Genomic DNA, 5,382 nt, shown 5'->3' with positions numbered 1-5,382 from the left:
AAGGCGAGTAACATATGCAGAAAGATAAGAGAAGAATCAGAGGCAGAAGAAAAAAGCATGACGTGTGTTTGGAAAATAATGAGTCATTTTATCAGGCTGGAAGATGTGACTTGTGATGGAACACAGTGGACTCTGAGACAGAGAAAGTCAAACTAGACTCCTATGGAATAGAAGAAGAAATTATAGCTCTTAGAATTTATACTATTATCACAGCTTCTCTAGTCTTTAAAACATTTCTAGGATCTGAATCAATAGTTTTTTGAATCCAACAAAAATGAGAGTCTAAGTAACTTGCTCAAGTGCAAAACTTAAAGGATAATTACAGGACAAGTTCTAGCATCAAAGGAGAAGGAAATGGCCACCAACTCCAGTATCCTTGCTTGGGAAATCCCATGGACAGAGGAGCCTGGCGGGCTACAATCCATGGGGTTGCAAAGAGTCAGACACCACTGAGTGACTTTCATTCACTTCTTAGCTTCAAAGTCAGGTCTACGTGACTCCCAGACCTAGACTCCTTTCTCAGGGCTAGAATGCCTTTCATATTGCAACACAAGCTGATTTCTGTGAATCATTTCCCATTAAAGATATTTTGAGTAATGATATTAATCAAAAAGAAATGAGAATATTCCATTGGCTAACATAGTTCATTTTTAGATACTAGAATTATAACATTCATTTTATAGAAAAAAATTAAGTGTAATAACCAAGAAATGGCACTTACTGGAATAGCTGAAACAATAACTAATATCCTTAATCATGGAAGATTGAATCTCTAACTTTGAATATTAAAAAGCTTGGTTTGATACCTAACATTCATTTAATGGCATTTTGTCTTTGATACTATATGATTTGCAGATATTATATAACTAATCCTTAACAGGAGACTTTAAGCTGGTATCACTTCCTCCAATTAACTGGTGAACAAAAGTTAGGCTCACAGAGTTTATGTAATTTGCCTGCAATCATAAAGCTGGTGGTAAATGGCAAAATAAATATTAAGACAGAATTCTGAACGAACTCTCTGTGTGGAGGGGAGGGAGCTGGTTGTGGTGTCTGGCAGTCCAGCCCCCTTGAAGTTCTCTGATTCTCCCCATCATGCATGCAATCCCTCTGTGTTCATTTAATAAAAAGCCCAGGACAAAAGTCACAGGAAAGGCTTAGTGTTGCCAGAGGCAGGAGCAGTCTATTGAGGCTTATGTAGGTATAAGTTAGGATGGTTGAGTTGCTGTTGTTTTCTTTGACCAGAAAATTGTTACTATCGGATCATGACATTGGTTGGCATTGAAATAACCACAATGGAAAGTAAAAGTGTTGGTTGCTGTTTAGTTGCTAACTTTTGTCCAACTCTTTTGTGACCCCTTGGACTGTAGCCCACCAGGCTCCTCCATGCATGGGATTTCCCAGGCAAGAATACTGCAGTGAGTTGCCATTTCCTTATCCAGGGAAGCTTCCCAATCCAAGGGTCAAACTTGAATCTCCTGCATTGGTAGTAGATTCTTTACCACTGTGCCACCAGGGAAGTCCATGGATGGTAAAATAGACCAGCTTAAAAAAAATCACATAGCAGGTAAAGAAGATGGATTTAAATAGAGCAGATGATGTGTGTGTGTGTGTGTGTGTGTGTAAACACTTTCTGTTTTCAGGTTCACTTGTTGGAGACAAAAAGATTGACAACATGGAAGGGAAAAAAATCCCCTTTGCAATAGAAATTGTTTACTTCTCTTTCTATTTCTCCCATCCCCTGTTTATTTCCTTCCTTCACCCCTGTTGAAATAATTTTATTTTCCAAACTAACATCTTTGGGTACTCTTGTGAATAATTGGGCTTATCTAGGAGAGTGGGAGCATTGTCTGAACTCTTAGAGTTTCATAGTTGAGGAGGATAGAATTTTTCTTCTCATCTATCATTCACAGTTTGCTGCTGTGAGTTCACAAGGCCAAGAGCTTACAAAAAGTGGAAGATAATAAGGTAGAAATAAGCAGAAAATGAATGCTATCATTCTGAAAGAGGATTCCAGTGCCCTGCTGCCCATGGGCATGGGCATAGTCATTCTTCTGGCAGAAAATGAATCAATCATTTTGCTTTGAAAATTCTGTGTTACCTAGTGAGGGGGTTGAGCATGTGGCAGCCAACATATTTGCTTTTCTGAGCTGTGGGAGACCCTTACATTGGCAAAGAGAAGAAAATCATTTAAAGAACGTGACTGGTTGGAAAATCTCCAAGACCTTGGCATGGCAGATCTGGTTCATGAAACCAATCACACTCACTCTCTTCTCTCCAGAAGTTGATTTCAAAGCAAATGGAGGGCCAGTAAAGACTATGCGTGGAAAATGACACATTGTTATATGCATAGAGCAGGTTAATAGCACAAGATAATTGTTAACCCTTTGAGAGAGCTGCTGGGCTTACCAGTTTGGTGTCCATGTTCCTTGTGCTCTGAGCATCTGGAGTGGGATCCCCTCCCGGTTCCAAACTACAGAGTCTGGTTGCTCTGATGCAGTACATCAATGGCCAATGTGATCTGTACTCTAGACCTGGATTCCACTGTCCTTGCCTCCTATCTGTCTTTACCTTTAATCTGACTGTCCTTGACTTTTTAGATTTATCTCATTTGAATTTCAGAGAAGGCGATGGCACCCCACTCCAGTACTCTTGCCTGGAAAAATCCCATGGACGGAGGAGCCTGGTGGGCTGCAGTCCATGGGGTCGCGAAGAGTTGGACACGACTGAGCAACTTTGCTTTCATTTTTCACTTTCATGTATTGGAGAAGGAAATGGCAACCCATTCCAGTGTTTTTGCCTGGAGAATCCCAGGAACAGGGGAGCATAGTAGGCTGCCGTCTGTGGGGTCACACAGAGTCGGACACGACTGAATCAACTTAGCAGCAGCAGCAGCAGCATTTGAATTTGATGACCTAGATTTCAAACTGAACCACTTAGTTCTCAACTTGCTCTATGCTCAGACTAGGGTCTAATTCCTAAAGTGGTAGCAGAATTTATGTTCACTTTGAGTTGAAAGTAAACAGAGCTTAATGTGGTGAAAACAAAAGTAGTGAAATAGGCATTGTGTCTGATAAATTTGCTTTTTGCTTTATTATTTCTTTTAAAAATATTTATTTATTAAAGTACAGTCAATTTATAATGTATTAGTTTCAGGTGTACAGTTCAGTGATTCTTATATATATACATATATATATTCTCTTTCAGTTTCATTTTCTTTTTAGATTATGACAAAATATTGAGTATAGTTCCCTGTGCTATACTATAAATCCTTTTTGGTTATCTATTTTATATATAATAATGTGTATATGTTAATTCCCAACTCCTAATATATTCTTCTTCCTCTTTGTAACCATTAGTTTGTTTTCCATGTCTATGGGACTATTTCTGTTCTGTAAATAAGTCCATTTGTACTTTTTTTAAGATTCAAATAAGCAATATCATATGATATTTGTCTTTATCTGATTTATTTAGCATGCTACTCTCTAGGTCCATCCATGTTGCAGCGGATGGTATTATTTCATTCTTTTTTATGGCTGAGTAATATTCCACTGTATATGTATGTATATATATATATGTGTGTGTGTGTGTGTGTGTGTGTGGTATCTTCTTTAAATTAAAATTCATTTTAGTAATTTAACTTCAAAAATGGACAAATTACTTTAAGATAGATTTTTAAAATTCAGTGTGGAGTGCCAAGAAATTACCAGGATTTGAAGTTGTGATTCTCAGCATCTACTTTTGAAGATTTTTCATTTAGATGAAAAGTAGAAATGTCATGCAATTTTTAGAAAAGTGAAGGCTAGCATAATTGTCTGGAGGCAAATTAGAAATAAAAAAGAAAAAGTGAAAAGTAAGAATAAGTTCTACAACAATATAAAAAATATATGGAATTAATGAAAAGGTAAATACTTTCAAGAAATAAATTGAAATGCTTAAAGATTAATAAAAAATTTGTATCCTGGCCCTTTGTGTACAAAAATCATTATATGAAGAAGATTTTGCCTTAGAGAGCATCATTTTGGTTAATTTATTTTTGACAAAGTTACTCTTTAATTGTCATCAACTCTCAGAAAAACGTGTTTGTCTTAACAGAGAATTCAATCTAATAATAATCACAAACAACACTGTCACCCTCCAATGGATTATTAGATCAGTGTAGACCCTAGTGTTATAAAGATCCTGGGAGACCACAGAACTAGTTCCCAGAGAAAGTTTCACAGTTACTCAGAGCTCTGTTCCTCTTCTTCAAAGTGGGAAAAATTACATGAGATGACATATTTGAAAATTATTTGTAATGTAAAGCTTCTGACAAATGTAAAGGAATATTGCAATACATTATTATTATTATTTTAAGTCCAGGAAGCATATTATATCAACTGCTAACAGAAGCATAGATTTGCATACAGTCCTGAAAATAATCTCAGTAGGATTTCTAAACTCTGCAGTTCAGAATCTTGTTCTAGTTAGTTATGTGTTCGTGGGCACTAGTTCAGTAGAGACCTGTGTATCTTTGGCTAAAACATTTCATTAACTGAACTCTTCAACACATTTTTTGATTCATTCATTGATTCGTCCATTTATTGTTTTGTTTCACATTTAGTAGATGCCTATATGGGCCAGATGCTGGGGTAGGTGCTGGGCATTTAGGCATAAACGAAATGATCCGTGTCCTTAAGGAGCTCACATTTATTAGGGTGACATGAAGAAACAATGAATTCTGACGCACTGCAACAGTGCTGTTTCAATAGCCAGCCTCTTGGATGAGAGCAGCAGCGTTTAACTCAGCTGCAAAGATCAGAGAAAAACTCTTGGAGGAGATGGCAACTAGACATCTGAACTAGCTCTCAAAGAATAATAAAGCACTAGCTCGGGAAAGAAGGGGTTGAGGAGAGGAACATGTGGTTTTTCTAACAAGCAAGCAAGGTCTCTAGTTAGTTGAACTGAATTGAGTCAGCTTTAAGTGAAGTGAAGTCGCTCAGTCGTGTCCGACTCTTTGCGACCCCATGAACGGTAGCCTACCAGGCTCCTCAGAACATGGAATTTTCCAGGCAAGAGTACTGGAGTGGGTTGCCATTGCCTTCTCCAGGGGATCTTCCCAACCCAGGGATCGAACCTGGGTCTCCCGCACAGCAGGCAGATGCTTTACCGTCTGAGCCACCAGGGAAGTACTAGCTTTAAGGTAAATGTATTTTTTTTTTTAGTGGTTACAAGGTGGGGAAGCATGGAAAAGAGCTCTTCAGGTAACCAATTCTCTTTCATACTGCCCAGTTAATAATTGCATTCATTCTTAGAGCAACTCGTATTACCACTTCAGACCCACTGCTCCAAAATGCATAAATGAAAAATCATCAGTCCTTCCTTCCTTACTGTGAATATTTT

General features: G+C 37.8%; 1 non-coding gene across 1 annotated transcript; it reads right to left on the bottom strand.

Annotated features, from left to right (window-relative positions):
- Window positions 1–5,095: 5,095 nt before the first annotated feature.
- TRNAS-GCU lies at window positions 5,096–5,167 on the bottom strand. Its single transcript has one exon. It is a non-coding gene; the product is annotated as a tRNA-Ser (tRNA).
- Between the last annotated feature and the right edge of the window lie 215 nt (window positions 5,168–5,382).

Source organism: Bubalus bubalis, chromosome 12, assembly GCF_019923935.1.
Source record: "Bubalus bubalis isolate 160015118507 breed Murrah chromosome 12, NDDB_SH_1, whole genome shotgun sequence".
NCBI lineage: Eukaryota > Metazoa > Chordata > Mammalia > Artiodactyla > Bovidae > Bubalus > Bubalus bubalis.
Note: the sequence above shows the minus strand (reverse complement) of the source record. Positions and strands in the feature narration are given on the sequence as shown.